The sequence below is a fragment of the Vicugna pacos genome, chromosome 3 (assembly GCF_048564905.1).
Source record: "Vicugna pacos chromosome 3, VicPac4, whole genome shotgun sequence".
NCBI classification, from domain to species: domain Eukaryota; kingdom Metazoa; phylum Chordata; class Mammalia; order Artiodactyla; family Camelidae; genus Vicugna; species Vicugna pacos.
The window spans coordinates 23911019-23923580 of record NC_132989.1 but is presented as its reverse complement, the minus strand read 5'-3'; the positions used below and the strand labels follow the sequence as shown (position 1 = coordinate 23923580).

The window sequence follows — 12562 nt, the reverse complement described above, 5'->3', positions numbered from 1 at the left end:
TCGGCCATTTTGGAAAGCTGTGGAAGAGCCAGCCACAATCCCCCTCTTGCAGTGAGGGAAGCTTTGATGCTGTCTTCTCACCCACCTGGGACTGGCCACAAACTGTAGGAAAACAAGTCCTGGAACTGACTGGACAGGGAGGCAGGGGATGTCTGCTCTGGCCCAAAGCCTTTGCCCACTTGCTCACGCTAGGATGTATGCCCCAACCCTCGCAGCATGTCGTGGGGCTGCTGTCAGTTTCTGCTTTTTCTCTCCATCATCAATGTGAATCTTGCTGGGCTGTGGTTGCCTTGGTAACTCGATGGGAAGCTCTTGAGGTTTTCTGGAACCAGAGCGGGGGCTATAGAGGGAGAAACCAGGCTCTGTTGGACTGCTGGTCACAAAAGGGAAAAAACCATCCCAGTGCTCACTGCCCTTGCCAGCCAGTCTGCCAGTTTTTCCTTAGGTCTGACCTCAGCCTCTTCTGTTGCATCTGCAGGAGCTTTGCAGCCTTTGGGGCTGGGGCTGAGAGGAGGGAGCTGTCAGGTACTGCTCTGCCCTTAGAGTTGGCTCCCACTGTCGCCAGAGCTGCCTGGACTCCTGCTTGCTCCTGTGCCCTGGCCCTGAAGTCTTAATTGGTTTTATGAAGTTCAATGCCTATTTTTTATGAGACAGATAATTACGGTGAGGGGAGGTCAGGCCCTCCTTTGCTGGATTTGGCGAGGCCCCCAGAATTGCTGACTCCCCAGTCAGCACCAGGCAGACTGATGGGAAAGGGTGGGCGGGGGCAGGCCTGGGGAGGGAGGGGCTGAGTCTCCAGGCTTGCAATACCTGTGATGTGATCAGGCCGGAGAATGCACATCGTCTGCCTCTTGAAAGAGCCCCTACATCTGAGATGGGCACCTGTGGATACTGTCCTTTTGGGGAGGGGGTTGGTGGCTGGGAGATATGGCTCTTCTTCCAAGGGCTCTCCCAGGCCCCCCGGGGGTATTTCTACATGGAGCTGCCTCTGGCTGTGCCAAGAAATCCTCAATCTCAACACTATTGTCACCTGAGAATCGTCTTCTTCCTTCCTCTCTCTTTCCAATCTTCCTTTCTTCTCTCCCACAGTCTCAGTCTGACATATGGCCTATGTCTTCCTTAGGTCAGTCTCTATAACTGGTCTCTTGTTTCTCTCTTGGTCTTTCCGCTAGTTCTAGTCACTGATAATCTCTCTCTCTTTGTCTCTCTCTCTCTCCTCCTTTCTCTCCCCATCCACCCCATCTCTCCTCTCCAGGTGGGAACTGACTTGCTGCCCACTGGAGGGCAGCTCCACTCTGATTCACTGCTGACACAGGCAGAGTCTGAAGATAGTGGGGAGTAGTTGGGGGGCAGTGCAAGAAATTCTGCTGATGCTGGGTTGGCTCCCCTCCAACCCTAATGGCCAGGAAGAGCAGGGGGTAGAGGTTTACGTGCTTCTCTCCAGGCTAGGGGCTGTCCAGGTTTGTGACCTGTGAGCTGAGAGGTCGGCCCTGTCCCTTGACCAGGAAGAGGTCCACCTAGCACTCTGGGAAGGATCTTTGGCAACGTGCTCTGGCCCAAGTTACTGTCTGTCTCATGTCCTCCTCCAAAGTGGGACAAAGTAACTGACCTATTCATGGAAGACACATATCTGCACTCTCAGATTGAGCCAGTTGCTGGATATGGCTGGCAGTAGGACAGAATGACCTCAGGGAGACACTTATCTACTCAACATATTTTTAAACTCCTTCCTCCCTTTCCTTTCTGATTCAATGGCCAGCTCCCCAGAAATCACTTCTATAGAGTAAATTGAACCTTACAGAAAAAGAAGAAAGGAGAAATAAGACTGGAGCTGCTCAGGTCAGAAGGGCCTGGAGTCCCAGACCCTCTTCCATCTTATCCTCCTCCATTTAATTAGCTAATGTCTGTAAAGGGCTGGGTGGCAGAAAGCCCTATACAAATGTTGAGCACAATTTTATTTCCAAGACTTGCCAAGAATATATTTGCAGACTTAAGAGAAAGGTCACTGGGCCTGCCAGAGACAGAGGGAGGACTCCCTGCAGGGCCCTGAGAGAGGACAGCCTGGGGAAGCAAGGGCTGGGCAAGGAGAGGCCACAGTGGAGGCCAAGGCCTCTGCCTCCTTGGTGCTCCAGATGAGCATCTTGGCATCATGCCTGCTTCAGATGCCCCCTATCCCTCCTGTCTCCCTGTGTTCTAGAGGTTCAACCCTCTTTGCAGAGACCACCCTCAGAGACTCTTCTCTAGGAGATTATGCTAATAGTCACATCAACTGATATTTATTGAACACTTACTATGTGCCAGGCTTTGCTAAGGGGGCTGGAGCTCTCCAGCTTAGAGAAAAGTGGCTGCCTATTGGCACAGTGGGATAGAGGGGCTTTCCAGTGAACTAAGCCCCTGTGTGCTGTAAATCTAGGTCTGCATGAAGTCTCTCTGAAACCTTCAGGAAAGGGCTATCACTTATCTTCTCTGACCAATGAGAGAAGTTCCTGTTTTTTAATCCAGACCCTTCTAGTGTAGAAGTTCTGCAAGCTTCTGGAGGACTGTCCTCTCCTTTCCCCAGTGACAAGTCACTTGGCCCAAAATCCATCATGAAAGATCGTTGAAGCCAATTAGCCTTGACAGGCTGCATGTCCATGTTCCATTTGTGCTCCAGGGCCTGCTTACCTGTCCCTGACCCTCTCAGAATTCTGTTATCTGATACCAAGGAGCAGCCCCCTTCTGTCTCTGGACAGGACTTGGCTTTGAGTGAGGGCTAGAGGGCAGAGGCTAGGAGGGTGGAATAACCAGCCTTAGCCCTCACAGCTCACAGTCATGGTCAAGGTGAGTGTGTTGGGAGGGCAACAGATGCAAAGCAGGGATTGGAGGCTCCTGGAAAAGGCAGGTAGGCCAGGCCGGGAATATTGATAATGTATTTCCAGCATCCTCTGGGCCTCCTTTGTCCATCCCCTTCCCCTCTAAAATCTGAACAGAGCTGGAATGAGCTTTCTCAGAGGTAAGGTCCTTGAGCCCCCAAGGCCCACCAACCTCCTTTCTGTTCCCAGTTGTTCTTCTCTGGTTTTTCTCCAGAGCCCAGGAGCTTCCATGTGTCATCAGTTCATTATCATTCTGATAAAAAATCATTAGTCCTTGAAAAAGCATGACTACCCATCTGAGGCCAGCCCCCTACAAGCTGAGGAGAGTACAAAAGGATAGAGACATGGAGGAGGGTGCAAACCCATACACAGCCACACAGACATATAGTGATGCCTGTTCCCAGGGTATGTATATACACAAGCCCACCGGCACACACAGCACACATACCTTTACACACAGGCCCAGGAAAATTTCACTTGCCCAGGTGTAGAGCTATACCAGAGAGCCCCCAGAGCCGTTTCACTGTAGTCACACTCCGTTGCTTACAGCCCCTGAGATTCACTCAACATCTAGATCCACCCAGTGCAGCATCCAGCAGCCTAAGCCTCCCGCAGACCCAGGGGCCTGGCTCCCCAGACTCAGGGTTGGGGAGGGGAGTGCAATGTGGAAGCTGAGGTTAGAGATCTGCAAGTTCCATTAGCCACAAGAAGCATGTCTGGAATCTAAAAGCGCAGGGACAAGGGCACTGCGGAGCAATTCCTGACAGCACGATTATATTTCCCACCCCCCTCCCCAACCAGGAAGCTCCGGGTGGTCAGTAAAGCCATTTACGGATTAGAACAGCTCCCTCAATAAAAGCTGCTTATTCAAAAGGTGCTTTCAGTTAATTTGCATTTACTTCATGGATATAATACGTGGAAGAGCTGCCTTCTCAGCCTTCCTCCCTGTTCCCATTTTTGAGTCCCTGGCTCACACCCCCACTCTTCCTTCTGCTCCTCTCTGCTCCCACTAGTTGGCACAGGTATCAGTTTGAAATGGGCCATCATTTGCAGCAACCCAGGGACCTGAAGGGGAGTAGGAGAGGGTGAACACTGGCTACTGACCCATGGTTAGAGGGGCAGCTTCAGGGACAGCCAGGAGGGGCCAGAGGTAAGAGAGTTTCCCAAAGGAGAGGAAGGAAGGTCAAGGCCCTTGGGGAACTCCTTCTAGTTCCCTCAGGGTGGGTACAAGCCTGATCTTCTAGGGAAGGATGACTCTGTTTGTTGTTTGCAAGTGGGGATGGATGGGGGTAGGTGGAATCAGCTTCAATTTATACGACTTCCTTTGACAGCCACCTCCCATGCATTCAGTTCATTTAGAGTATTTAATTAACACCTACTATGTGCCAAGCTTTATGCTAAGCACCTGGAATACAGTGATGAACAATACAGTGTGGCTCCTGCCCTTACAGAGAGTCCAGCCTAATGGGGAAAACCCACAAAAAGTGAGAAAACCAGCTGAGGAATACAGAATTACAAATTATACAATATGTAAGTACTATAAAGTGAACAAACAGGGTGCTGAGATAGAAAGGGGGACCTACTTCAAATGGAGCAATCAAAGAAGGGTGGTGAAATAGGCCTGGAAGAGTAGGAGGAAGAGCACTTCAGGTTTCAGGAACTACCAGTGCAAAGGCCCTGTGGTAGGAGTGTTGGAGAAACAGAAAGCAGTGTGACTGGAATGAGGCAGTGAGAGAATGAGTGGTACCCAGTGAGGTTGGTTTGATTAAGACAGGCAGGGTCAGGTCTTGTAAGCCTTGGGAAGGAATTCAGTGTTATCCTAAAGGAGGAGGGAATTTCACAAAGATGTTTAATCAGGGAATGCGAGAGGTATGATCTAACCTCCGTTCAACAGGAGGGTGTGTTAGAAGGGTATTAGTGGATGCCGGTAGGGGATGAGGAGGCCATTGCAGTCATCCTAGCAAAGAGAGGCAGGAAGGGGAAAAGGAAAGCATCCATCTTTTTTTAAAACAGAGAATCAGAGTCCTCAAAGAATCAAGAAGTCCTCTTGATTTGTCCTTTTATCACCCCAGAGGTACACCATGGGATTTCCCATCCCAGCTCAGGGCAAAGCAATGGCTTGTGCCTCCTCATCCCCACATCAGCATGTGATGAGGGTGCTATCTTTTAGAGATTCTCTAGGGAAGGCGCCCACCTGCCTACTTCTGGCATATCCTGCAGGACTGGGAGGAGGGTACCTTTCTGGGAGGAAGGGTCAGTTTCATTGCCTTTTTTGCCTAAATGATCTAGAAAATGCACACTGGGCAGCATCCAGCTCAGGCCTGGCTGAGTCAGGTAGACACAGAGACATTCATCCCCACTCCCCAAGCCAGGTGCTGGGCCCTAGAGCCAATTCCAGCTCCCTCACTGACCCTCTTACCATCAATCAGGGGATAGGAAGGATGTCAGATTCAGGACTAGGAGGAGAGCAGCCACTCAGAGTCTGAACCACCCCTCAGGGATGCAGGATTGTGAGGCGAGAATCCTGAGCTTGAACATTTACAGGTAGCACTCAGGATTGAAAACTGATTTATAGTCTGAAGGCAGGCAGGAGGGAGCAGGAGGAAGGTAGGGAGCTTTGTGTACAGTGCAGCCTTGTTGGGCGGCAGTAATTACACATTATGTTGAACTGTCCTTGCAGCACAGTGAAGGGCAGTGGGAATGAGACTCTAAATCATGCTTCCCTGATGCTCCCCATAGCTTACCTCCCTGTGATGTGGCCCCAGACCTCAGGGCTGGTACTTCTATACACAGACACATATACACACACACACACACACAGAGTAGACCCTGGGGGGAGCCAGCCTGACTAGGGACCCAGAGAGCAGGAAGATAGAGTGTTATCACCTCTGGCAGCTTCCGGGGGTTCCTCATCCTACAGGCCTCATTGTTTATTTCCCCCACACCTCCCACATTCTCTATTCCTCTTCTTCCACTGAAGCCAGAATGTAGGCTGTGTCATTTGAAGCATCCCTGTCCACCCTTCTTTTGTTCACTCCTGCAGCTTCTTTCTTCTCCACACCACAGTCATTACCTTCGTTTGGGACCTCATCACTTCTCTTCTGGATTTTTGCAACTGTTTCCTAACTCACCTCACCCCTAATCCACCGTCCTTTATTTTGTTGCCATGGTGATCTTCCTAAATACACCTCTTGACTGTAATCTTGATCTCATTTGTCAGAGAATTAACAGGCGTGGGGAGAGATGGTCAGATAGTTTGGGGTCTTGAGGGCCCAGGAGGGAAGAAGCCTCCCCAGACTCACCTCAAGTTGGCGATTGCTGGCTCGCTGCCCACCTTGAGCTGTCAGTCCAGGAGGAACACTTTACTCTTCCTTCCTTCCCTGGCTAGACACTGATCCTTAGGCCAATCACCTCGTGCCTCCCTCTGGGCCTCTGGCCACAAGCGGCTGGCACTTCCTGGTTCTTTAGGGAAGTGGTCGTTGTGCTTAGTGGTGATGGGAAAGGGCTCTGGGGTCAGAAAGATCTGGATTCAAATTCTGGCCTATGAACATAAACGAGTTGTTTGGGTAGTGAACTGATTAAGAGCAAGAACTGCAGCCAGACTGCCCGAGTTTGAAACTTGGCTCTGCTACTCTTTAGTCTGGCTAGGGCAAGTTCCTTAACCTCTCTGTGCAGTTTCTCCGTTTCTAAAAATGATGATAATAATAGTACCTACATCAAAAAAATTGTGCAGATTAAGTGAGCACAGTAATAATACATGTAATTGTTCTTGCTGTCACAACAGGGTTGTGAGTGTGAGCTCTTACCATTTTACTATCACCTCTCTTAGCCTCAGTTTCCTTGTCTATAACAAATCTCCATAATATATGTGCTCCCTCCCTCAAGGTTGTTGTGAAGATCAAATGACACTTTCCCTTTAGAAACTCTCAAAGTCTCCAGAAATGTAAGGTATAATTATTATTCATTATCAGGTACTTGCTCCCTGAGGTTCAGAGTTTGGGCAAGAGGGCCACATTCCCTTTCACAACAAAGCAGTTAACTTCATCCTCCTCCAACATCAGCCTCAAGGCAGGAAACTGTGAAGTCCTGGAGCCAGGAGCAGCCTTGGTGATTATCCGGGTCTTCCACCCGGAGTAAGGGACATACAAGGCCATGTAAACAGACGGGCATTTCTGATAGACAGATGATCTCAAAGGAGGCTGCTAATTAAATTAAGAACAGAGAGTTTATTCTGTTCACTGTGGCGGTAGACCTAGGTTTTGTGAGTCCCAAAGCTCGTACAATTAGAGGAAGCTCTTTTTAAGAAAAAGAGTACAAAATTATAGGCATAAAATTAAGTCCAGGCTTTCGATGGGGCCTGTACAAGTGAGTAGCCCCAAAGCTTAAGCTTCATTAGCTTAATGGAAAATCCACCTCTGCCACCATGTCAGATGGGCATTGGACAAATACATGTGAATTGGTTGCTTATAGCCAAACAAACCATTTCCACCACAGGCTAGGATCTCCAGAGGACTAAAGTGGGTTCATCCTCCACCCAGTCACCCCATTATAAGGGCTGTGGGTTCTCCATTCCCTTCACTTCAGGCGAATTGTTCTTTTTTAAGACCCACAAGCTATTTGTTTCTTCTTTCAATGTATTTGCATGTGATTTACATAGCGTTAATATTCACAGTCATGTTTGGAACCCTTCCTCTGCCCCAGCTTAAGCTGGATTCCTGGGACTTAATTAACAAGTGAGATTCAACTCTTTCTTCCCAGGATGTAGAGGGAAAGATACAGTCAATTTGTGGTGAACAGGAGAGAGGAATGATCATGAAATTTGTCTTGGAGTCAGTTTCTAAAGTCTTGGGCCCTACTCAGTGCCCTCCTCCACATACCCCTGTCCCCTGCCAACCACATCCCTTCCCAATTTTTCCCCATGATTATGAAGTCAGAAATGAACATATTCAAGGACACACATGGCTATCCAAATGCTGGGCTTACTTTGGCTCAAGTTTGTGGCCCCTGAAGTCAGAGGCACATGGCATCAAGATGCCAGCACACAAGAGCACACAAAGCTCTTTCTCAGATCACTCCCAAAGAGAATTGTGCCCCTAGAGTCCCCTAGCATTGTTTGCAAGCCCAGTGTATTCCCCTCACTGTTGGAAATAGCTGGCAGGTGGGAATATGTTTGAGTGTGTGTGTGTGTATACTTACATGTAAGCTGTACACACACTTCGAAATTGTGCACACATGTGTGAGATGGTGAATGCCCACGTGCACATTAGGAAGTCTACTAAGACAGGCAGAGGAAGTGGCGGTGAGGATGTGGGAAGGAAGGTCTCAGTCTAAGAAAACCACATTGTGGTTCTAAATGACACCAAAGGTGAAATCTGCTTCCCTAGCCCTGCCCTGTAATGGGGAGGCAAAAAGAAGCTCATGAGAGAAGAAGTCTCAGGGCAGGGATGGGGTGCAGCTGCCAGTGTCACCATCAGCTCCAGCTATGACATCATCCTCCTAGATCCCTCCTTTGGGGCAGTGAGTCATCCAGAGCCCAATCAATACTGCATTCCATTTGTCTGTGCCATCTTTATGCTCTCATGTGCCAATTCATGCTTTCCTCTTCCACACAGCCCAGTGTCCCTGCGGGCCTGCCACGTGTCCCTGAGGAGCCTGAGCCTAAACCCTGGGGCTTAGCTCTCTCATTTCTCTTATCAGAGAAGGCAGGAGTCCCTGCTTCTGCCTGAGACAATCAGAAAGAGAGGGAACAAGAAAAACAAAAAGAGATAAGAGTATAGAGATACTATACGTACTCCTGCACGTATAGAAGGTCTAAGAACAGAAGTTGAAAACTTGCAAACCCAGCCTCTGGATAAGGAGAGAAGAAAGAAAAAGAGAAAGAGGCAGAGAAAAGAGTCAGAAGAGAAAGAAGAAACAAAGAACTGGGATTGGGGGAGAGGGATGGGATGAGGTGATACTGACTGCTGTGGCCTCTCCCTTCTCAGAATCTTAGGATTTCGACCCCATTTTCTTGGCCCTTCAATCATATAGGTTCACAGACTTAGTGTTGTGGGGAGAAGCCCAACACTCTAAACTATCTCCCCCAGGAGAGGAGTACCAATTTTTACCCTATGAGATCTCACTTTGGTCTCACCCTCCTTGTCAGAGATGGGGTTCGGTGGGGCTAGAAACAGGGCATTGGGGAGGAGCGAAGAGTAAGAGGCACAAAAGGAAAGGAGTGTCCACTGGGGAAGCTCTGGTTTCTCTTTTGGGACCTTAGTTTTTTTCCTAAGGTCTTGGCCACTGCCCAACCATTGTTCCCTCTGGCCAGGCCCTTGTGCTCAGTGGCAGCCTGAGCATCATTCCTAGCTACCGACAGGAATCAGAACAGGGGCTCCTTTATCTGACAGTAAGAGGGACTTGACTGTCCAGTCTCTGTGACTCTAATTTCCCAAGATGCCGTTTGTTCCTAGTATAAAGTGAGCTGCCACAAGGAAACAGAATAGCCTTTGTGGGTCTGTCTGAGTCAACAAGATGGCACTGGAGAGGTAAGGCTGAGCTTTCACAAGATCTCAGAGAACTTCTGGTGGAGACACCTGTCTCCTGTCTGGGGATTTCCTCCCCCACCAACTCACTGTGTCCAAGTGTTTCTGCAAACAAGAAAGTCCGTTTTCAATCCCCACTTCCTAACCCGCCATCAACAACAATAGTGCTGATACTGATACTAATACTATGTAAGAGCAACTATTTACTGAGTACCTAATACAGGCTGGAGGCCTCGGTAAGTATCTCATGTACATTATTTCATTCAGTCCTGCAACAACAATATGGGATAATCACCATTGTGGAAAGTGAAAGAGGAAAGTGAGGTTTCCAGAGGTTGTCTAAGATTTCACAGCTTGAAGCAGAGTTGAAATTTGACCCCAGATCTGTCTAATTTTCTGTACCTCAACAATCCAAAGATTTTGGGTTGCTATCCAAAGCCGTTATCTTCAGGAAGTTCTCATTCCCTCCTCCCTCGCACAGCTCTCCCTCCTGCACCAGCCTCAGGAAGCCCCTGGTGGCCCAGACTGTCCCTCTTGCTGGTTGAGGTTAGGTTTAGAGTCCTCTGTGCCCCTGGAGTTGAGGTGGTGATGAAGAGTGTAGTCTGGCCCTAAACTCCCGCTCCTCAGGGAGGAGGAGAGGCAGGTGGGAGTGGCTATAATTTCACACCAGGAACAAAACATGAGGTTGTTGAAGAAGTTTAGGGTCACGTGGTACCTTGGGCCTCTGGTTCCCTGGTGTTCCACAAAAGAGAATAGAAGAATGCAGAAACTACCAGGTCACTGAGGGAGCTGAGGATGAGACAGACATAGAACAGGAAACTTCTTTTCCCACCAGAGCCTGTGCCCCTAGAGAGCTGGTGCTGCCATTTGCCAATAGGGCAGACACAACTTCTAATGCTGCTTGAGATGCAGCGGGGTCTGCATTCCTAGACCCTGTGTCCCTCAGTGCAGTGAACTTGTTCCAGACTTTGAAAGGCCTCAGACACCTCCTGATAAAAACAGTGCGTTGCTAGGGCTCTGAGATAATCCTGGAGCACCCTCCCCCCCGACTTTCTCCAGGCCCCTCTTGGAAGGGATGTTCTGGAACTCTACTGGGAGACAAACCCATGTGGACCAAATATCCCTCTGAGTCTGTGGGCAAATCATGGAGAGATCGGCAAAGAGAAGAGAGCGAGGCAAAGACAGCTCAGTGTTCACACAGGGAGGAGCGGTCACCACCCAAGGACAGAGATGGAGCAAAGCAACGGAGAACAACCGTCTTCCTTTCCCCTGGGGTCTGGGCACGTGCGCTGCTAGGTGTAATTTAGGGCAACCTCTCTTTTAAATATAAGGAAGTTGAAGCTCAGGGAGGAGACAGGAGGTGCCCTAGGTCACATGGCTCCTGAGTGGGTCTCCTCTTCAGTGTTGTGGGGGCGATGAGAAAAGAGGCAGCCTTGCCCCAGCTGACTTCTCAGAAGCAAGGGGACCTGATGGTAGGGGTCACAACCTTGACACCCCCACCCTGTCACCCCCTCTCCAAGGACTTCAGGGGATTCTCTTTCATCTGTAAAATGCCCTGGGCCCGCAGTTCCCTCATTAATAAAAACAAGAACAAGAACACCTGCTTTCCTTCCTTGCAGGGCTGTTGTGAGGATCAGCTGGAAATTATGCATGGGGAAGAGCTTTACAAGCCAGGGTATTATTAAATTTGTGATTAGGCCAGGTCAGTGAGGGCTATGGGAGTAACGGGAGGATTAATGCCAACGCTGTGGGAAGGAGGGAGGCTAAAGTCTGCCCTGTCCTCTTCTCTCGGTCACCTGCCCTGAGAGAAAGCAGTCAGTGTTTCCAAATTGACTTAAATAAGAAATGTGCGGCAGCGGCAGCCATCCCTCACTCAGCCTTCACTTGCCCAAGGCAGAGAGATTTTAATTTTCGAGCCATAATGAGAAAAAGAAACTCAGAATTAAAGAATATTCCAGTGAAGCAGTCCAAATAGCTGCCTAGATTCTGAATTGAGGGAAGCTGGACTGGAAGAAGCAGAACTGGGCTAGGACATAGTGGGTCAAAGTCCCTACAACCCTGGCCCTGAGGTCAGATGGGCAGGCAGGGCCCACCACCACCATAGGGTGTTGAAAAGACAAAAGGAACAGAAACCTTCCCGCTGCGCCCAGGAGAGAGTCACCTCCATCGACTTTGGACGTGACCCTGCTGAGTGAGCTCAGACCCTGAATGTTGAGTTCAGAGGTAGGGGGGTGAATTCCTGGTCCCCACAGTCTGGTCTTCTGAGGCACAGACATGCTGCAGCCTACTTTTATTTCCTGTTCTCCGAAATGCTGGCTCACTCGTGTACTGCAAACCTCTCTCTGCCCCGACAAGTCAGGTCAGGGGTCCTAGGGATGGGGAGGAGCTGCCTGGGAAGGAGGGAGCACCTGAGTTGTCAGCTCACCTTCTGAGCTTCAGTTTGTTCCCAAGAGAATAAGTAGCGTTTCAAACACTGTTGGAAGTAGGATGATGGGAATGGCACCGGTCCTGGAAAGGGTGTGCAAATTTGACAGCCAGGACACAGCCCTCTCCCAGGCCCTCTTCTGGCCTTACCTCCCCTTGACTTTCTCCTTTCTCCCTCTCCTTTTCTCATCTACTTATCCAAAGAACATTGACTGGTGAGCCTACTTCATGCCAGGATCTGTGTGAGGCTCGGGGGCTACATAAGTAACCCACACACAGGCCCTGTTGTCAGCTGGACTAAGGACTTTGACACAGTATAGAGTATGCTCGGCAATCAAGTGTGGAGTTGTTCAAAAACCCTGGAGTCACATGGACCTGATTTTAAAACTGCCTCTATCCCTCACTTCTTACAGTGTGACCTCAGGCAAATTGTATAACCTCAGTAAGCTTTACTTTACTCATCTGTGAAATGGGAATGACAACACTTCACCTTACAGGATTGCTGTGAAGATTAAGTGAGATAATCCAGCTAAATTGCTTGGAACGGTGCCTGGCACATGGTAAACACTCACTAAAGGCCAGTTAGTATTATTTTAAGTATCCTAATGATAATGCTGACATTTATTACCCTTTATTGGGTGCTCATTCTGAGCCAGCCAGAGTGCTATGCATACAGCAATGACTCAACAGTGACTCTGTCCTTAAGGAGTCCACCATCTATTAGAGGTGACAGATGTGTAAACAGACCACTGAAAAAGTGTG

At 49.3% G+C, this 12562-nt stretch overlaps 1 protein-coding gene and 1 long non-coding RNA gene across 4 annotated transcripts in view; one reads left to right on the top strand and one right to left on the bottom strand.

The window, feature by feature from the left end:
* Positions 1-12562, top strand: part of CTNNA1 (catenin alpha 1) — a 276028-nt gene that overhangs the window by 53515 nt on the left and 209951 nt on the right. The gene's annotated exons all lie outside the window — the stretch shown is intronic.
* LOC140692069 (uncharacterized) lies at positions 188-8279 on the bottom strand. Its single transcript, XR_012067649.1, has 3 exons — positions 8049-8279; positions 6155-6393; positions 188-340 (listed from the first exon to the last, which is right to left on the bottom strand). It is a non-coding gene; the product is annotated as an uncharacterized lncRNA (long non-coding RNA).